Source organism: Notolepis coatsorum, assembly GCF_963971535.1.
Source record: "Notolepis coatsorum genome assembly, chromosome: 1".
Lineage (NCBI taxonomy): Eukaryota > Metazoa > Chordata > Actinopteri > Aulopiformes > Paralepididae > Notolepis > Notolepis coatsorum.
The window spans coordinates 159210588-159233451 of record NC_140165.1 but is presented as its reverse complement, the minus strand read 5'-3'; positions in this window follow the sequence as shown (position 1 = coordinate 159233451).

Below are 22864 nucleotides of genomic sequence, written 5' to 3'. Positions count from 1 at the left end.
GACCATTTTTTCCATGACTTTCGAGATGGAGGTAAGAATATAAACAGGGCGGTAGTTGCCTGGGTCTAATTTGCTGCCCTTTTTGTGCAGAGGGGTCACTCTCGCAATTTTGAAGTCCTTGGGGACGTGTCCCTGTTTTATGGAGAGGTTTATTATGTGTGTGATGACTGGGGTGATGGCGGCTGCTGAGTCTGAGGAATTTGGAGGGGATGTTGTCATGGCCAGTGGCCTTGTTAGGTTGGAGGGCGCTCAGTTTTTTGAGTACCTCATCTGTTGTTACCATTTCCAGTTTGAAGTCGTCTTTGCGGACCCCTAGGTTTTTGTAGTAAGCTACTATGTGTTCTACCCCATAATGCCCTGAGTGGGAGGGTAGTTTGTTTACCAGTGTTGTGGCTATGTTTGTGAAGAAAATGTTTAAGTAATTGGCACCATCCAGCTTGTCTGTGTGCCAGCGTGTTGTCCGTCTTTATGTTTATGTTTGAGAATCTGGTTTTAAGTTTTTTACTGCAGCCTAGTTGATTATTGAGTAATTTCCAAAGTTCACGTGGTTTGTTTTTGTTTTCCTCAGTTTTGTAATTGATGAAATTCTTTTTTGCAGTTTTGATCATGGAGTTTACGTCGTTTCTTAGTCTGTTTCTTTCCAGTTTGAGTTCAGTCACGTGGGCTTGGAGTTCACTGCTTGTGCGTTTTGTAAGCTTTGACTGACTTTTACGAAACTCAGAGCATTTTTTGTCTCTGGTTTTCATAGCGGCCAATATTTCGGAGTGCATCCACGGCTCAGCGCAATTTTTTACCCTGGGGGTTCTTAGGGGGGCCATGTCGTTTAGTATTGTTGAGAATTTGGTTTTGAAACCAAGCCATGTTTCTTCAACCAGTGTACCATTGAGCTCATCTGACCAGTCCAGACTCTCCAGTTCAAGGTTAAAGGCCTCGCTAGAGTAGGTTTTGAGGTCTCTAGATGTGACTGTTTTGTGACAGCTGACGCTGAAGAGTCTGGGACAGTGCTCTAGAAGCACTCCACTCCAAGGTCATACTTGGTGGATCTACCTCAGGGGGTGGTGAGACGCAACCGCCTGCACCTGATACCTCTTCAGACATCTGAACAGAACAGAGGTTCCCCACTACAGCACCAAACGCCAGAGCCAACTCCTGAGCAGGCTCCCATGTCACCGGGTGTGGTACCCCAAGCCTCACCTAAAGGGACTCTCTCTCTCTCAAAACCCGGTCTGGGAGAACTGTAGTGAAACCTAATAGGCTTGACCTGTGAACTGGGGGAAAAGGGGATCTGACATTGTTAAAAAAATTTAAAAGGCACATGTGTATAATAACAAGAAAAATGTAATGTTATGTAAATGCTATGGATATAGTTTAAGGCACTATAAATAATACAGTTTGTGTTACAGGGTTTAAACAGGGACAGACCTTTCTACACAAGAGGCAGAATAATCCTCTCAGGTCTGATGAGACAAAGGCAGTCTACCCTTTGTTCTCGAGAAAGGGGAGGTGTGGTGTTATCCTAGTTTAGATAATCTAGTTCAAGTTTCAAGTTTCTTTATTAGTTGTCATACAGAAGTACAGAATACTTTTATACAAAATGCTTCTTTCTGTTACGCTCCAGAGACTGTGCTAGACAAGAATAGATAGGTATAAAATAAAATAAGTATAGCAAGTAAAAAATAGAAGTCAAGTACGTAGACACAAGTGTTCAGTATGTACATATGTACAATGTTCAATGCAGAGTAGAAGTAACTGAGTTACCATACAATATACTATACAATATACTAATATACAATATACTATATAGTGCAAAGCAGAAATGGGATGAGGTACAATTTAGGTACAATTTACAGTAAGGTGTAATGAGGTATGGGTTGAAGTGCAAATTCTTTCCCAATAAATATAAAGTGTGTTTAGGTGTTCTAAAGTGTGTAAAGTGGGTGCTGCAGTGAGTTGTTTGTTTAAAGTGAGTGTGTGCATGTGGATGTGTGTGCTGTGAGTGCATTTGATGGTTGTTACATAGTGTTATTGTTCGTTGAGCATCCTGATGGCCTGGGGATAGAAGCTTCTCCTGAGTCTTTCTGTGCTTGCCATGAGACTCCGGTATCGCTTGCCTGACCGCAGCAGTTCAAAGAGGCAGTTGTTTGGGTGGCTGGAGTCTTTGATAATTCTCTTAGCCTTACCCATGCACCGCTTGTTGTAAATGTGTGGTCTATCTATGTGGTCCGGGTCTATTGTTATGATGAACAGGAAGTAAGGTTAGAGCCGGCCAATAGGAATGAGCCTGGGGCTATGTGTAGGGGGGAGTTCAAGGTAACGGGAAGTTAACGTACGTTAAGGCATGCTAAATAAATGACCAGATCAGTTCACAGTTGTAGTCTCACGTTCTTTCAAGAATACTCGACAGTGAATGACGTACTAAGAGACATGTTGGATCATCTACCTCACCGATATCCTCATCTATTCTATTCCCAGGACCTGGGCCCTCATTCATCAACGTTGCGTACGCACAGATATGTGCTTAACCCGTGCGTACGACCATTTCTAAGCAAAGTGTGGGATTTATCAATTTGAACGTGAACTTGACTTTGTGCGTATGTCTACGCACAGCCCAGAGCATGCGTAGGTGACGCCCTGTGGTAGAATATGGGGACTGCAGACGGACGGCATAGCTCTCATCAGTTGCATGCATTAGTTTCAACGCGGAAATAAGCTTCCGTGCATTACTGGCGCGTGTTCTGTATGAAGCGTAATTCATTATAGTTCATTGTGAAATAGCGACAGTAGTGTAATTATAACGGGCTCATGCGCGAACAATAGGTTGGCTTGCTTGTTTGGCACGGGGGCAGACGCAGAACACCAACCTCCAAACGCAATTAAATATTGTTTCAAATAAAAAGCGTCATACTATTATTTTGTGTCATGTTTCCAAATAAGATTGGCCACAACGAAATGCTTTCTACTTCAATTTGTTGGTTAGAATAGATTACCTCGCTCCGTTGAAACTTCACTGAGACACTAACAGTAAAAGACAGTATTTTTCTTTGCACCGAGTGAATCCACTGTCACTTGCTCCTCAATGGGAAACCAACCTAGATTTACCATGAAGGACTGGTTCTGGCCGAACCGTTCGTTATACAAGAATCACAGAGACGTTTCAAAGGTACTCACAGTTGCACGAGGGTTTCGGACACAAATACGGGATGGTTTGAAAGCTCGGCGTTGCTAATAAACATTTTAAATATTTTTTATAAACTGGTCAACACTGCATTATTTCCGGCGTTGGGTGCATGATGCGCATGCGCTGTGATCACAACCAGGCAGCCAACGCCGAAAATAATGCCGTTTTGAGCAGTTTATACAAAATATTTAAATGTTTATTAGCAACGCCGAGCTTTCAAACCATCCCGTATCTCTGTTCGAAACCCTCGTGCAACTCTGAGTACCTTTGAAATGTCTCTGTGATACTTGTATAATGAACGGTTCGGTTAGAACCAGTCCTTCAGGGTAAATCTAGGTTGGTTTCCTATTGAGGAGCAAGTGACTGTGGATTCACTCTGTGCATCACAGTCACGAAAGGGGCAAGGGATTCAAGTTCGTGTTTTTATTGATCACATAGGCAGGCTATACATGGCGTATAGGCTACATCATACATGGCAGTGAGATTCATTGTTCTTGTATATGCTCTCGTATTATTGTTTATATAGGCTACCCAATACTGACATCTAGAAATCATATGCAGCAGGTAGAAAAAAGACGGGAAATCCGTCGCGATTTGGAATAAATTGAGGAGAACTTTAATCCCTGGGTATTAATCGAACAAAACGGGTAAAGGCAGTCATATTCCAGCACCGTCTTTATTAGTGTTTGCGCTGCCCAGGCAGCAATGGTTAATAGATATCATATCCGACATCACCGTACGTGTACATGTCTGTCAACCTGTCTTGTATTTCTCCATAACACCCTTCCCTCGGGTCAGTCCACTTTTCCACATTTCATGGGGGTGTTCCATTACCGTATATGGTTAATCGGGGCGGTTCTGGTATGCAAATACGTGAAAGTGTGCACGAGCCTCAGCGTAGGAGCAAGGTGATATTTATCATGACAGGTGTGCGTAGGACCTGTGTACACACGTGTGATAAATCCAGTTTTTTTTGTGCGTGCACACATTCTAAATTCTGTGCTTACGTATGGAAATAGAACATTTTCTAAGAAAACTTGATAAATGAGGGCCCTGGTCTCCCACCAGGCTCACATGCGGCAGGTGCTGCAGCACTTATTAAAGAACGGGCTCTTCGTGAAGGGGGAGAAATGTGAGTTTCACGTTCCATCCGTGTCCTTCCTTCATCATCGCCCAGGGACAGTTGAGGATGGATCCGGTGAAGGTTTTGGCGGTCGCAGAGTGGCCAACCCCGACAAACCGTAAACAACTACAGCATTTTCTGGGCTTTGTTCTCGATTCAGTATTTGGAATGGGTGGGGTTTGGGAGAATGAGCTGTGGATGTTCTCCACTTTTTCCTCAAAGATGATCGAAAAGTCTTCGGCGGAGAGAGATGAGGGGGGGGGGGAGTGAGGAAGGAGGACATGGTAGCATGCAGTTTGCGAAGGTTCTTTTATCGCCGCTTCATCCGCGACTACAGCCGCGTCGTGGCTCCTCTCTCAGCCCTTACCTCCGTGACCAAGCCCTTCATTTGGACCCTGTCATGGAGCTATCCCATGCCCTATAATGGTGGCCTGACAGTCTTAATTGGTTTAGTCCTGGTCCCCACATGTGGTCATACTACCAAACATTTATCTTAGGCCTTTGGCATTGGTTGTATATTGTATGTAGGTATATTAGTAAAACCCATGCACAGAAGACAAAAACATTCTGTTAAATGATAACATGTTATGTTTATTTAAATTATCAAATATCCTGCTTGTCTGTGCTCACACTTGGTTCCTGGTAGAATCTCGGGCTGCCCAACCAGAACTGGGAGAGGCCAAAGCCTTTTCTGGAGGGGAGATTTGGAAGGTACCAAGTGTGGTAGAGTACAGGGGTGGGAGGTTCTTCATAATAAAAGGGAATAGACTTGGGCGGCTGGGTGGCGCAGCGGACATTGCGCTCGTCACCAACGCAAGAGACACCGGTATCGAATCCGGCTGTCAGCGTTGCCTCCGGCTTGGCCCGGCCGTCATACTAACTCAATTGGCAGAATTAGCGGGAGGGAAGTCGATGGGTGGTAATCTGGACGTTGTAAACAGCAACTCCTACAGGTCGGTCAGGGCGCCTGCACAGCAGAGACAGGAAAATGGCGGGGGCAGTGTGAGCCTCCTACACGTCACTCCTCGCCAATGAGAGTCCGCGCTGGCAGGTGAAAAGATGTGACTGGCTGCCTCCACATGTATCGGAGGGGACATGTGATGGGCTTCTATACTCTCTACGACCGGCCAGTGGGGGGCACATGCGAGCAACGTTCAAGACAGGGGAGGGGAGAATTGGCACGGCTAAATTTGGATGGGGAGAAAAAGTGGATAAAAATAATTTTAAGAAGGGAATAGACTTATACAGTGACCTAAACACTGTTTAGTGTTTCATACTGGTAGGTCAGTATGGAGTGCTGTATCCATGTTGTACAGAATTATTTAAACTGTAAAATAATGTCTGTATTGTTTAATTGATTGTTTGTAATTTTGGTTTGTCTCTGTAGGAGGAGCTTCCAGGATAAAGCCTGGGTAGAAGCTCCTCTCAGGGGGGAAGTGGAAGGAGAAGGAGAGACACAGTTGTGCTAAAGCCTCGTTGTTGGACGATATTTTGTTTGTAGGAGAAGTTTAATCGTTTAGTATTCTTGTTCTTATTTAATTATGTTAAATACGTTTTTGCCTGTTTTTTCCACTGGGGAACGAAAGAAACATTTACATTTTGTCATTTAGCTGACGCTTTTATCCAAAGCGACTTACAAGTTTTGTACAACAAGTCAGCAGGAAGGGTACAACTCTATCAGCTAAGTAACAATGTTCATCAAAATGTTGAGTGCTACAGTGTAGGTTAGTTTATTAGGACAACTTGACAAGTGCATTACAGTAAGGTTAGTTAGGGTTAGAGTTATTAAATTTTTTTCTTTCTTTCTTATTATTATTATAATTTTTATTTCAGAGAATGATTGAAGAAGTGTGTCTTTAGTCGACAGCGAAAGATTGGACGGGTTTAGGCTGTTCTAACTGTGGTGGGAAGTTCGTTCCACCATTGTGAGGCAAGGACCGAAAATAGGCAACTTCTCTTTGATGACCCTCCCGGAGCTCGGATAGGAGTAGGTCTGAGGCGGCCAGAAGATGCAGAGCGTAGGGGTCTTGAGAGTGTGTAGTTAGAGACCATTGACCGGAGGTAGGCGGGAGCCGTTCCCTTCGCCGCACGATATGCCAGGTAGAGGCCCTTGAAGCGGATTCGTGCAGCAATGGAGAGCCAGTGCAGGTCCCTGAGAAGTGGGGTGACATGGGCTGACTTCGGTAGGTTTGAGATCAGGCCGGCGGCTGCGTTCTGAATGACTTGAAGAGGCTTGGTGGCAGTGGTCGGAAGGCCAGCAAGCAGTGCGTTGCAGTAGTTGAGGCGAGAGATGACTGTTGATTGGACGAGGCGTTGGGTGGCTTCTTTTGTTAGGAAGGGGCGGATCCTTTTGACGTTGCTCAGGAGGAATCTGCAGGTTCTGGTTGTCGCTGCGATGTGAGCGGAGAAGTTCAACTGGTCGTCAAGGACAACACCAAGGTTCTTTGTGGTCGGGACACGGTCACAGTTGAATTCTCGACTGTGATGGAAAGGTCGGTCAGGGGGGAGGATTTGGCCGGCAGGTGAAGCAATTCTGTTTTGCTTAGGTTCAGTTTGAGGTGGTTGGTCATCATCCAGGCGGAGATGTCAGACAGACAGGCCAATATCCACTCAGAGACGTGGATATCTGAGGGAGAGAAGGAGAGGAAGAGTTGAGTATCATCGGCATAGCAATGATACGAGAAGGCATGAGACATGATAATGTTACCCAGAGATTTAATGTAGAGGGAGAAGAGAAGGGGTCCAAGGACCGAGCCCTGGGGGACACCCGTCCGCAGGGGGCGGGTGGCAGACAGGGTCCCTCTCCATGACACTTGGTAGGAGCGGTCATTGAGGTATGATGTCAGCCATGTCAGCGCAGAGCCAGCCACTCCCATTCCTGCGAGGGACGCGAGGAGGATCTAATGGTTGACTGTGTCGAAGGCTGCAGATAGGTCTAGGAGAATCAGGACAGAGAGGCCTTTTGCTTTTGCGAAGTGCCTCTGTGACCGCAATGAGGGCTGTTTCTGTGGAGTGACCAGTCCTGAATCCTGACTGATTAGTGTCTAGGAGGTCATTCTGTAAGAGATAATCAGTGAGTTGGTTGGATACAGCACGTTCAAGTGTTTTAGAAAGGAAGGAGAGAAGAGAGACAGGACGATAGTTGCCTATGACAGTGGGGTTCAGGGGTGTAAAAAGTACCCAGAAATTATACTTAAGTGAAAGTATGGGTACCGTCTCAAAATCTGACTCAAGTAAAAGTCAAAGTATCTGGCTAAAAACACACTTGAGTAAAAGTAAAAAAGTCCTACTTTTAAATTGTACTTAAGTACTAAAAAGTAAAAGTAAAAAAAAAAAAAATTAAAGGGATAGACCAGGGGTCTCAAACTCATTCCATCGTGGGCCAAGTTTTCATTTTAACTATACATTGCACCAGGTGAGTTAGTTGAAGAAGTGAGCCAATTAGTGAAATCATCAGCTGGTGTTTAGGCAAGGCTGGAATGAAACCAAACATACACTCTGCCCACAATGGAATGTGTTCTGCGATAGACAATGCTGAAATGAAAGAACAGAGGACACTTTTGTTGCATTACAATTATTTAATGCACTTCTCCATTGAAGGTAAACTAACATGGACGGCATTCACATCACAGCATGAATAATATCACAATATTAAAAACAGAATGGTGTATCCTGAATAATATCACAATATTAACCACAGCATACTGGATTATCCTGAATAATATCACAATATTAAAGGCAGAATACTGGAGTACCCTGAATAATATCACAATATTAAAGACAGAATACTGGAGTACCCTGAATAATATCACAATATTAAAGATGGAATACTGGAGTACCCTGAATAATATCACAATATTAACCACAGCATAATGCGGATCTGACTGTCTATTCTTCTGATAGCAGGTGTTTAATCAAAGATCCCCGCTTTCTAGTGTTGCACAAGGACCAATCAGCATGGGTATGGGCGGGTTCATTTTCCATTGATGGGGATTTGATTGGCTGTTTACCTGCGGTCGCAGGATTAATAACGTTAACGTTAGTTCGGCCCGATAAACAATTAAAATATACTAATTAAAATGGTTGGACCTGTGAGATTTGTACTTTGTACTTTGTAGGTCTGCATTTTAAATGTAAGGAGTAAAAAGTATGTATTTTTTCTCTGAAATGTAATGGAGTAAAAGTACAAAGTATACAAACCTAATAATACTCGAGTAAAGTACAAATCCCCCAAAACAGTACTTAAGTATTGTAACGAAGTACAATTACTCAAGTACTTTACACCTGGGTTCATGTTTTTTTTTTTTATGAGCGGTGTGACTCTGGCTTGTTTTAGGGAGGTGGGGACCACCCCTGAGTTGAGGGAGGAGTTGATGGTTGCAGTTAGGAATGGGAGGATGTCTGGTGCTATGGTCTGGAGGAGTGGGGAGGGTAACTGATCCAGCTGGCATGTAGTCGGACGGTTCGATGTTACCAGTTTCAGCGTCTCGGCATCTGTAATGGGAGAGAAAGTATTTGGAATGGGTGGGGGTTTGGAGAATGAGCTGCGGATGTTCTCCACTTTTTCCTCAAAGAAGATTGCAAAGTCTTCGGCGGAGAGAGATGAGGGGGGAGGGGTGGGGGGGGAGTGAGGAAGGAGGACATGGTAGCATGCAGTTTGCAAAGGTTCTGGCAGAGGCCTCGATCCTATGGTGAAAAAAAGAAGCTTTGGCAGTAGTAATGGTTTTGGAGAATGTTAACAAGAGGTTGTGATGGCGGTCAGGTGGCGTAGCGGAGATTGTGCTCGTCACCAATGCAAGAGGCTGCGGTCTCGACTCCCGGAGAGTCAGCATTGCCTTGGCTCGGGCTGATCGCTATACTAACTCGTTTGGCTGAGTTAGGGGGAGGGGAGCCGTGGGTGGATCCTGGGCGTTGTGGACAGCGACCCCTACAGTTCGGTCGGGGCGCCTGCTCAGCAAGGGTAGGATCTGGAGAGAGGTAGTGCGACCTTCCACACGTTACACTCTCCCGGTGAGAATCTGCACGGCCAGGCTGGCTGCCGGCTGGCTGCACATGCGCCGGAGGAAAGCATGTGACAGTCTCCGGTCTCTCGGACTGTCATGTACGAAGGTCAAACGACCGCACCAAAGAGAATCAGGAGTAGGCTGTACATGAACAGAAACAGCCTCTCTCAGTAAATGTTTTCAAAATAGTCCCGGGCAGGTAGGTAATAACAAACACAAGACGTTTTCAAATGGTAAATTAAGGTTTTATTCAAATGTGGGGGTTTCAACCCACTGCCTTTTCCCAAAGGGAAAAGGGGATGTCGTCGGTGGGGATTTCAACCCACAACAATTAACAAACAGGGAGATATAAGGGGAGAACAAACAAGGGAAGTATAATAGTAACCAAGTCTGGACAAACACAAAGAACCACCACTCTAACCATGCCGCTCCAGTTTAGGATGAACACCAATCCACCTCCTATCACATGGAGTGTGGGATGAACCACCGCTCTAACCGTACAGCTCATGGTTTAGGATGCCATGAAGCCAACAAGATCCACATACATATACTTAACCATACAAGCTCACCTTCTTAAACATAGAAACACCACTCTACCCATGTGCAGGATGAATCCAAGGTGGCCAACAGTATATACATCTCCCACAAACATGTAAACATCCGATTAGTACCACCCACCAGGAAAAACCAAAACAACAACAACCTCTACTATGACAGGCCGCACTGCCGATAACGTCCTGTCAACAGGAGACAACAAACTGGAACTTCCTGGAAAAACAAATAAACACAAAAAAATCATCTCATCACGCTCAACAGGACAGCACACAGGGAAAATCTTCTCTCCTGTTGCGTCACAAAAATAACATGGTCAGGATAAAAAATGATGCCACTCAAATTAGAACCTTGGTACCGGCTGGAACAATGACTTTCCTCAGAGGTATCGCCTCCGGGAAACGGGTGGAACCACATATAATTGTGAACATGTAATGATTTTCCGCCCTTGTTTTAGGCACATGACAGACACATGTTCAAAAGGTTCCCCCATGTCCGGAATGGAGCGCAGGGGAGCCGGATGCACCCCCTGATTTGGCGTCCCCACTAGTAAAAGTTTTAGCAATACCTAAATTAGCAGACCACACATGGTCAACGTGCCACCATGTACATGTAATGTCCACATACCATCGGCAACACCATTTGACGCTTTGTATTCCAGTCTTCTCCAGACTGCAAGCCTGTCACACCTGGCCTAGCTACCCAGGTGCGCATCAACACTCCCTTTTCTATCAAAAAGGTGTGTTTCCTACTATCAGCAGTACTGGCTACTGCCGCGAAACAGCTTGTGAGTGAAGAATCATTCCGCTGGGCATCAATCAACGCCTGACGTGCCAGTGGCAAGGGCACGTCAGGGAACTTTGACTCCACCCGCGTCCTCTGAACACCACTCACTCTCTCCCCCATCGCGCCACTAGATGGCCACCTGTCCCCAGCCAGAGCCTCGCCACAGATAGAGTCACTCAACGTCAAAGCCTGAGTTTGCTTCCTTTCCCGTGCCTTGGTGACAACACAAGCAGAAAAAACATTGGGGTGATTATTTAATCAATACATCAGAACACAAGTCAGTTAATGGAGCGTTTTCAACCTCCAACACAGGGATCACACTCTCCCCAGCCAGTCTGGACCAAACACAAAGAACCACCACTCTAACCATGCCGCTCCAGTTTAGGATGAACACCAATCCACCTCCTATCACATGGAGTGTGGGATGAACCACCGCTCTAACCGTACAGCTCACGGCTTAGGATGAAATCCAGGAAGGCCAACAGGCGACCGGAAAACAACCTGTGATAAGATCTGACTGTACATGCACCTTATGTAACGGCATGCGCATACACCTCATTTCTATACCTCTTACCATCGCACTAGACTGACAGTAAGAGTTTTCATTTAGCGGCAAGACATCAGCCAGGATGCACTCTGTACTCTGTACTCTGTACTCTGCACCCTGCAGAATATAGTTATGAAAGAAAATATACTCCCGTAGCAACACCATACTACACGAATCAGACTTCAATAAGCCCCACAAAATAGCCACTCACCTATGGTACTCAATAATGTCCCTGTGCAACACTCAACAGCCACATTATGCAGTATGACACCCTGACCAATTCGATTCAATATCCACATCTAACATTTCATGAAAACAATAAATGTCGGTTCTAACCACCTAATTAGGATCACACTGGGTAACTCTAGCCTATCCCAGATAAACTACTCCACTAGCTGGATGAAAGGCTACACATATCTTCAATCGCTTACCGATTTCATTGCACGCTCCACCGGAATCACGACTCGTGCCCCCCACCCCCTAACCAAAGCAGGTGATCCACCCTTTACCTATGTGGAAAAAAATAGAATGGTTAAGAGCATAACTTACAACAATGGTTTACAACAGTCAAGTGTGCAGCACAGAAAAAATGGATATATAATAATAGAACTCACCAAATGAAACAACGCACCCTACCTGACACGCTCCAATCGACAAGTCCACATGTCACATAACACAAGGAACTATACAATTGTGCAAACTAACGAGCCCCCATGTCATGTACGAAGGTCAAACGACCGCACCAAAGAGAATCAGGAGTAGGCTGTACATGAACAGAAACAGCCTCTCTCTGTAAATGTTTTCAAAATAGTCCCGGGCAGGTAGCTAATAACAAACACAAGACGTTTTCAAATGGTAAATTAAGGTTTTATTCAAATGTGGGGGTTTCAACCCACTGCCTTTTCCCAAAGGGAAAAGGGGATGTCGTCGGTGGGGATTTCAACCCACAACAATTAACAAACAGGGAGATATAAGGGGAGAACAAACAAGGGAAGTATAATAGTAACCAAGTCTGGACAAACACAAAGAACCACCACTCTAACCATGCCGCTCCAGTTTAGGATGAACACCAATCCACCTCCTATCACATGGAGTGTGGGATGAACCACCGCTCTAACCGTACAGCTCATGGTTTAGGATGCCATGAAGCCAACAAGATCCACATACATATACTTAACCATACAAGCTCACCTTCTTAAACATAGAAACACCACTCTACCCATGTGCAGGATGAATCCAAGGTGGCCAACAGTATATACATCTCGCACAAACATGTAAACACAATGGCAACCTCACTCTACTCAAAGACTGAGCAATTGACTGAGAATGAGGCGCCGAGACGTGTGTGTGCTGTCAGGTATTTGGCTACCCATCCCTCTCGAGATTGATTGCCATCAGCTGTCATTCATCAGGCAATCAGCACTCTTCAGTAGGGATGGGCAGCACCTGACAGGGAGAGAAGAGACAGCATTAGCTCTCATGTTTACGCACACACACATCATATACAAAACAACACATTAAAATATACTAACCTGATGTTCAGAAGGTGTCATAAATACAGTAATAATGGTAATGACCAACCCACGTACCCAAGGTACGTCACACGGACCAACAGTAGGGGAAAGTGCGCAACAACCAGGAAGGGGGTTGGGAATTGGCATAACGACTAACAGTGGGATGGGAGAAAAATCGGAAAAAGAAGGAGGGGGAAAAAGATAACAAAAAAAGAAAGAAAAAAACAAGAGGTTGTGATATGTGGCAATGTCAGCAGTGAGGCGTGACTTTCTATACTTCCTCTTAGCCGCTCTCAGGACCTGTCTTTGTTCTCTCACTGCATCCGTCAGCCATGGACTGGGTGGTGAACGGCGGGCAGGTTTCTCAACGAGGGGACAGAGCTTGTCGAAGGAGGTTGCGAGGGCTGAGAGGAGGGTGGAGGTTGATATTTCTGGGGGGAGAGCAGAGAAGGTGTTACTCAAAGGTAGAGCAGATAGCATGTCAGAGGAGAGGGTGGAGGGGGATAGGGAGGGCAGGTCTGACTGAGAAAATAAAATAAAATAAAAACCAACCACTGGGTGATGACAACCTGTCTCAGAATATATTTTTCCACCACTTGGCCACATCCTCACAGACCCCCACGGCAGACACCACCTTCAGTGAATTGAAGAAACGCTTCGTGTCCACCCCTATCTTGGTCCAGCCGGACCCAGACCTCCAGTTTGTGGTGCAGGTGGACGCCTCCGCCTCTGGGGTTGGAGCCATCCTCTCTCAGCGCACCCTTTCGGGTGGCAAACTCCACTCCTGCGCTTTTCTTTCCCGGCGACTGTCACCTGCGGAGAGATCAGGAGGAGGAGGTTGGAGTTCCCTCTGCCCAAGCCTTCATACGCCGTTGCCAGAGCACTTGGAGGAAGGCTAGGGAATCCCTACTCCGGACCTCAGCCAGGTATCAGAGGCAGTACGACCGACACCGGACACCTGCTCCCCACTACCGTACCGGCCAAAGGGTTTGGTTGTCTACCCGGGACCTTCCATTAAAGGTGGAGAGTCGTAAGCTGGCTCCTAAATGTATTGGCCCCTTCAAGATCAACCGTATTATCAACCGCTCTGCCGTCCATCTATGGTTACCCCGGTCCCTCCGTATCCACCCTACCTTCCATGTTTCCCGGATTGTCTCCTCCAGTCCACTTCAACCCCCCACTCCCGCTCCTCCTCGGATGATTGATGATCATCCAGCCTACATGGTTTATCATCTACTGGACGTGCGTCGCCGTGGACGGGGTCTTCAGTACTTGGTGGATTGGGAGGGTTACGGACCGGAGGAGAGAAGCTGAATTCCCTGGACCCTTCCCTGATCACTGATTTTCAGCAGGCGCATCCTGACCTCCCAGGACGTACGCCAGGTGGCAATCATTGAGGGTGTCAAGACTTTTGGTTTATTTAATATAAGGATCAGATATGTAAAGGGGTCTAAATAAGTTAACAGGTGTTTGTGATTGACTTGAGCATGCGCAGTCGGCGCAGCTGCCTTTCAAATGGTGGCTGGCTGTCACTTCTCACTATAGCACTGACAGGATCACATCGCCCATTGGTAAGTGGACTTTATTAAGGGATTGCAATGTTGTTAGCTTGGCTATGTCACATATGTACAATGTAATGTATCACGTTGGCTGCTGGCTGCTAATGCAGCCTGCGGATAATATTTGCATAGTGCACGGTGTTAGTGATGCTGGCTTTCCCGGTTTGTCACGGTGAGATTCATGTGGGGAACTTTGGTGTGTGTGTGCTTTGATGAATGATAACTGCTATCTTGTCCGTTGTGTGTGTGGGTTGCGCTGTGTGAGGAGCTCAGTGGCTCACGTTATGGAGGAGGAAGTAAACATTGCCATGCATTCTGGGAAATGGAGTCATTCTAGTTCTCCCTCCTTTCACCCACAATTAAAGCGGCACGGTGGTGTAGTGGTTAACACTGTCGCCTCACAGCAAGAAGGTCCAGGGTTCGATTCCCACTTGGGGACCAGGTTTCCATGATGCCAGGTACTCAGGTGGGGGGGTATCTCCCAGGCCTTTCTGTGTGGAGTTTGCATGTTCTCCCCGTGCTCGCAAGGGTTTCCCCCCCGATAAGATAAACCCAATGGAAAAACATGCACAACAGATCGCTAACGCTGTGGCGTCCTTGACGAAGACGGACAGGAGCACTTGGATTGGTCCCCGGGGCGCGGCTCACGTTGACGCCCTATCTGCTCCCGGCTGCCCATGGGGGGAAGGACAACGGGATGGGAAAAGTGCAGAGAGACATTTCATCGGCGACTCAGTGCATGTGTGTGTGTGTTCCTGTGGGTCGCCCATCTCGCGTGTGTGTGTTAAACTGCATGACAAATAAAGACTTCTAGTCTAATTATTATAAAGGGGACATGACATGCTGGTTTGATAAAGTGTATAGTGTAATGTATATTTATAAATAATATAATTATATATATAATATAATATATAAAATGAATAGTGTATGTATATTTGATAGTGGTATTGATATATTAATATGTATATTGATATTAATATTAATTAATTGATTGATTGATTGATTGATTGATTGATTGATTGATTGGTATTGATATTAATATATATTGTATATTAATATTATGATTAATGTGTATGCACTGCATTTGTTCTGTTTCACAGGTTTTTGACCTATGGTAAGCCTATGGTCAACTGTGGGAATTATAAAGGTTGTATTGTGGAGAAAACATCTCAACTAGTTTGTTTAAAGGGGAACTATCTTATAAATTGCCTTTTTGAGTGTTTAGCATTGTTTCCTAGCTATGTGAACTTATATTAATATGATCTATGTCTAAAAATTCTCATATTGGCGCATTCTTTCAATTCTCCTCTCACAATATTCACCCTCACTGAACTGAGTCGTTTGAAAATGTGCCTATATGTGATGTCATAGTCACTGCTGCATGTTAATGTTCAGGTGAACACGACGGTGCACAGTGGTTTAGGAGCCCAGGCTCAAAACAGCTCGAGATCTTGAGGTAGGGCTGGGCGATATGACCAAAAACGTTATCGCGATACAATTATAAAATTATTTTCATATAATTCGATATCGATAATTATCGTCGATATAATGTCCGTCAAGTTTAATTAACTTCTTATGCTGCTGCGAATGTCTCAAGTCGAGTTGATGTCGTCATCAGTCTGCGCACGTTAGCCGACAAGCGGAGTATCTCATGACAATAAATATGACACTAAAATACTCTCTTCCGCCACAATATATTGAAACGACGTCCACTGTATATCCCACACTACCATAAACGTGGCCTCAGAATTCAAAACACACACATACTCGGCACGTAAATATATAAAACAGTGCCGTGCAAGCTAGTTATCCTAGCCAGCCTGTTGGTTCTAAGCGGTGGATTCCATGACAATGTGCTAAATATGACACTAAAATACTCTCTTCCGCCACAATATATTGAAACGACGTCCACTGTATATCCCACACTACCATAAACGTGGCCTCAGAATTCAAAACACACACATACTCGGCACGTAAATATATAAAACAACGCTGTGCAAGCTAATTAGCCTAGCAAGCCTTGTTGTTGAGTGAGTCCTACCTCCTTCCGGGTCTCGGCCATCTCCTTCACTGATTGGTTGTTAGCTGTTGTGCGTAAGCACGTCATCACGTAACGCTGGTTGTTGTGAGTGAGTGTGCTGAGCCGAGGCTGAACGGAGCCAAGCTTGGAAAATCGATATATCGAAACTTTGCGACCACGTTTCATGTTTATTTCGAGGAAATAATTTATCGCGATAGTTATCGTTATCGTTTTATCGCCCAGCCCTATCTTGAGGTAGAAAAATGCTGTTTTTGAGGACTTGATTCGAAATACAAAACAATGAATAAAAAAAATATATATATTACAGAGGTGTTCCATAGACTCACAGGAATTGTGTAAAAGTGCCCAAATAGTGAAAGAAATAGTAAAATAGTTCCCCTTTAAGATCTTGAGGTAGAAAAATGCTGTTTTTGAGGACTTTATTAGAAATACAAAACAATGAAAAAAAATAAAAATACAGAGGTGTTCCATAGACTCACAGGAATTGTGTAAAAGTGCCCAAATAGTGAAAGAAATAGTAAAATAGTTCCCCTTTAAATAAACAAACTCTAATGACTAACCATTGAGTCATCCATTGTGTGGTGCCTGTCATCCCTTTCGGAGGGATTCAAATAGAACATTCTTGAAAGATCCGAACAGTCAAAAACCAATTGACGCAGTCAAAAACCAATTGACGCAGTCAACCAAGTGACGCAATCAAAAAACCATGGTTCAGTTATAAACCAGGAAAGGTTTTAAGTCATAAAACAATGTGACAACCAAACCACTGGTCCAACCAAGAAACCATTGGTTCATCATAAACCAAGGCCCGGGGGAGCTCCCGTAGCTCACCGCATATCTCTGCGCTATTTCTGCGTCGGGGAAAACGTGCTCGTCACGGATCTGGGGGACACGAGTTCGATTCCCGGACCCGCCGTCATTTCTCAGAATGTTCCCTGCTCTACATCCCATTTCAACCTGTTTCTGTCGGTCATGCTTGACCAGAAAAGCGATAAACGCTAAAAAAAAAAAAAATTTAAAAGAAAATTAAAATAAACCAAGGCCCGGCTTTCAAGAAGTAGGCCGGATGACCTTGAAGCAAGGACCAAAATAATTAATTAAAGAGGCTGCTTAACCCATCTGACTGTTAGCTAACAGCCCATCCATACTGCCCCCTGTACATCTGCTAAACCTGCTAGCCGAAGACAAAGAGCTAAAGCCAATAAGAGGGAACAGTCGGAAAACGAGACTATTAAGCCCAGTTGGGAAAAAAGCTCATAAGTCAACAACGGTCGAAGAAGGAAAAGTTAGCAAGATGGCAGCGACAGAGGAGGAGCTGGAGAAGCTGAAGCAGAGGCGTTCAGCAGCCCAGACCGCTTTTGCCAAAAGAGCCTACCATCTCACCTCCAGGGCTCACGCACTAAATGAAAGTGAACTGAGAGGTGCATGGTTGAACTTCAAAATGGAGCATGCCAGAGTCGCAGATGCTGGTTCTGATTATGGCACGGCCCTGAGAGAAGCGGACAATGAAGAGACCACAAAGAAGGCGGTGCAAGTCGACGAGAAAATGGCGGAGTGCGACCGTACGTTTGATGGAATTAACGACATCGTCGTAAAGAGCTTCTGGACCAGGTTTGCTGAAGGGGACATTGCTACCCTCTCTAAAGGGGCTGAAGCAGCATTGGACCAGGCCGAGGCAACTGACCATAAGAAGATGACTAGGAGGGAGCGCGAACGGAAGATTGAACTGGTGAATAAAATGCTGAATCGGAGGATTGGCGAGCTCTACAAAGCTGTGAGTGAGTGGACAGACCTGATTCCAGTGACTAATTTAATGGAGTCAAGGGACCGTAGCAAGGAGCTAAAGCAACGACATGAGACACTGTGGGAGGAATGGTCGCGGCGAGACTGGGACCAGCCCGACAACGACGACGGCCTGTGAGAACAGGTAAAGCCTGAAGGCAAAGAGCACAGCGATAAACAAGCAGCAACGATCGGTGCTCACCCAGACCCTGACCAGTTCTCCCCTGTAGTCACTCAAACCCCTGTAGGCGGCGTCCAGCCTAGCCTGCCCAGCATGGCCCCCAGTCTCAACTATGGTGCACTTCTGAATGCCATGAGCACACCATATGACATCTTCCACGAACCGCAAGGTGGTTCCGGCACATACCCCGGTGCTTACAACTCCAGGCCCCTGACCACTCTAAACTTCTCCCTCAAACCGTGGGTGGGAGGTCTGGAACTGTGGACAGCTCCAGTAACCCAAAGACAACTGTGTCTGCACCCAAGACTCTGGTGTTACCCAACCAGATGCAGGATGAAGAAAGCAAAGCACTGGGAGTTGGCTACGAACCAGAGACTGACAAGCTTCGCATAATGACGTCCATCAATTTCTCGAGAAAGCGAGGCAAGATGAGGACTGGACTCGATCTGCGCCAAGAGGAAGTGAGAAGTAACACTCCAAACCCCTTGACCCGTCGAGTACTGCTAAGCCAGGTCGCTGGATTCTACGACCCCATGGGTCTTGCCACACCCGTCAAATGGAAAGAAGTGATGATTGTGAGAGACTCCTACCAAGAAGCGGGCAGAGGAAATCCCTACAAATCTGACATCGTCACAAGGGGAGCAACTCCGGAGGAGCATTATGAGTCAGAGTGGCAACGAGGCTCAAAGTTCTTGGGATGGCCTGAAGCTGAGTGGCCTGTCAAGATGGCCAGCAAAATTGTGACCAACGTCGCTGATGACATCCAAAGACTGCAGAGAAAGACATCCTCAGCTGTAGTCACCAGGGCTCAATCACAAAAGCTCTCAGGCCCCAGCAACACTGACGTTGGTGCAGACTCGAGAGACTCTGCGCTGCAACCTCCGCTGAATGACCAAGGTCCAACTTCAGCAGCAGACAGGCCGAAGAGGAAACCACCCTGGGGTGTTGTTCTCGTGAGCCTTGTCGAGCCCAAATGGTTCGACAAGCCTGTCGCCCAGGTTCGACGAGCTGCGGAATCCTGGCTGAAGGCAAAAGACCAAGCAAACAGGCCAAAGAGGAAACCACCCTGGGGTGTTGCTCTCGTAAGCCTTGTCGAGCCCAAACGGTTCAGTAGCTTGACAAAGCTAGGTGGAACTGTCGCCTGGGTCCGACGAGCTGCGGAATCCTGGCTGAGCGCTAAATACCAAGCCTCAGATTCAGCAAAGTGGGAGGCAAGGGGACCAGAGCTCTCTGCAAGAGAGAGAATGGTGGCCTTCCAAGACTTGGCCCTTGCAGCCCAAGACGGCATAAACTTTCAGGACACAACCCTGAACCGCCTTGTTGTGACCAGAGATGACAACACAGGACTCTTGCTTTGCGGCGGTAGAGTCCAATCGTGGAGTGAAGACGGAACAGCTGTACCGTTAATCCCTTACAAATCATGGCTGGGGACCTTGCTGGCTAGAGAAGCTCATGAGGCCAATCGTGAAGGCATTGCAGCCACACTGCTGCGCACAAGAAGAAAGGCTTGGGTAGTACAAGGTCGGAGAACTGTCAAAAGGGTGGTCAACGAGTGCATCCCTTGCAAGAAGCAGAGAGCCAAGCTATGCCGGCAAGTGATGGGAAACCTCCCTCCGGAGCGTACCAGCAGGGCAAACCCATTTGAGCATACCACACTGGACCTTTTCGGCCCCTTTGAGGTGAGGGACGCCGTCAAGAAAATAACCAGGAAGAAGGTATGGGGAGTCGTGTATTGCTGCATGGCTTCCAGGGCCGTTCACGCTGACCTTGTTGGCGACCAGTCTTCGGAGAGCTTTCTTCAGGCCTACTCCCGATTCACTGCTCTAAGGGGGCATCCCAGGAGGTTATGGTCGGACAGAGGCTCAAACTTTGTGGGCGCCAAGCCTGCCTTGAGAGAGTTGCACAGGCACCTAGCATGTGTGCAAAAGGCATCGGTCGAGAACGCAGCCGCCAAGAATGGCACTGAGTGGCAGTGGGACTTTCATCCTGCGGATTCGCCCCACAGGAACGGAGCAGCAGAGGCAGCTGTTAAGCTCATAAAAAGAGCTCTCAACAGCCTCGACGGAACCACCGGTTGCTACACCTGGGGGGAGTTCCAGACCCTCCTCTACTCGGCAGCCAACTTAACCAACGAACGACCCATCGACGCCAAGGCACAGGAACAAGAGGACACAGTCGAGTACCTAACTCCTAACTCCCTTATCCTGGGGCGCACCGGACAAGGAGGAGACATGCATGGAATTGATGTGGAAACTCATCCGTGGCGCAGGCTGAGGGATGTCCAGGCTGGGGTGGACAAATTCTGGTCGAAATGGAGCGAACTGGCAGGTCCAAACTTGTTCATCCGCCATAAGTGGCACCGAGCAGAGAGGAGTGTCAAGGTTGGAGATGTGATCTGGATCGCAGACCAGAATGCCTTAAGAGGACAGTTCCGGCTCGGCCGGATCGTCTTCACGTATCCAGACAAGAAGGGGGTGGTCCGTGACGCGGACGTCACAACCTGCATAGGGTTTCCTGCCCCCCATGTATCCAGGCCCCGGGCAAAGGACTTTACCCTGCCCACAACCATCGTCCTTCGCAGGGATGTGCGGAGGCTGGTGGTCCTGATTCCGGTTGAAGACCAGCAGAAGAAGTCCTCACCATCGGGTACCCAAAAGACTTTGTGACTCTCTTTTGTTTAGTTAGCGGGTAACCCTGTGAGGCAACTGAGTGGTTCAAGGGCAAACCTACACTCAGTAGGAGGAAAGGTGGTGGGGCCCACCTCCTTAGTTAGTTTGTGTTCATGATACGGGTTGTGTTCACAATCTCCCACTTACCTTTGAAGGACACTTTAGTTAAAAGCACTTTAATGTAGATACTTACAACAGTTTGATTTAAGGCTGAGATGCCCATTAACTCTCGAGTGACTTATTTATAGTGGCCTGTATTTTAGTGGCCTCCTTGGATTGTATCAGTCGGCCAAGTGGGAGGTGTCAAGACTTTTGGTTTATTTAATATAAGGATCAGATATGTAAAGGGGTCTAAATAAGTTAACAGGTGTTTGTGATTGACTTGAGCATGCGCAGTCGGCGCAGCTGCCTTTCAAATGGTGGCTGGCTGTCACTTCTCACTATAGCACTGACAGGATCACATCGCCCATTGGTAAGTGGACTTTATTAAGGGATTGCAATGTTGTTAGCTTGGCTATGTCACATATGTACAATGTAATGTATCACGTTGGCTGCTGGCTGCTAATGCAGCCTGCGGATAATATTTGCATAGTGCACGGTGTTAGTGATGCTGGCTGACTGAATGAACGTTGTGTCTGAATGTTGCCGCTAGCTTGTCGCTAGGCTAACGCGCCTCGCCGAAGGTGCAAAGCTGAGCTAGTGTCTTGGTGGCTTTCCCGGTTTGTCACGGTGAGATTCATGTGGGGAACTTTGGTGTGTGTGTGCTTTGATGAATGAGAACTGCTATCTTGTCCGTTGTGTGTGTGGGTTGCGCTGTGTGAGGAGCTCAGTGGCTCACGTTATGGAGGAGGAAGTAAACATTGCCATGCATTCTGGGAAATGGAGTCATTCTAGTTCTCCCTCCTTTCACCCACAATTAAAGGGGACATGACATGCTGGTTTGATAAAGTGTATAGTGCAATGTATATTTATAAATAATATAATTATATATATAATATAATATATAAAATGAATAGTGTATGTATATTTGATAGTGGTATTGATATATTAATATGTATATTGATATTAATATTAATTAATTGATTGATTGATTGATTGATTGATTGATTGATTGATTGATTGGTATTGATATTAATATATATTGTATATTAATATTATGATTAATGTGTATGCACTGCATTTGTTCTGTTTCACAGGTTTTTGACCTATGGTAAGCCTATGGTCAACTGTGGGAATTATAAAGGTTGTATTGTGGAGAAAACATCTCAACTAGTTTGTTTAAATAAACAAACTCTAATGACTAACCATTGAGTCATCCATTGTGTGGTGCCTGTCATCCCTTTCGGAGGGATTCAAATAGAACATTCTTGAAAGATCCGAACAGAGGGGGAGGTACTGTCATGCCCCTCCAGGCCTCCAGGGTTCCCATCCACCTTAACTCTCATTATTCCCACTCATATATCCCTACCCAGCTACTCTCCCTCACTTCCTCTCTCTGATTACAAGATGGGGTGCAAGTGTGTGAGGACCAGAGGAGCAGCTGATTGGCATCTACAGGCTGATTACCATTCCTATTTAGACCTGGCCCAGATGTCATGAGGCTGCCAGATCGTAGTTCCTTATTTCAAGTCAGTCCGTATTCTCGTGCCTTGTTCTCTTTGTCAGTCTGTGTTCTACTTTGCTTTATCTAACATTTCTTGTCCTCCAGTTCGTTCCTGACTCCACACCCTGTTCCCCCATCTTGGATCCCTGTGCATGACCTTCGCCTGCCTGACCATTCTCTCCATGTATATCCCTATACAGTCTGAGAACCCGCTCCCAGCTACGACCCTCCGCTTGTCTGACTACCCTACGGATCAATACTTCCTGGACTGTATGAGAAAGAACCCGCTCCTGGCTACGACCCCCCCGCTCGTCTGACTACCATGT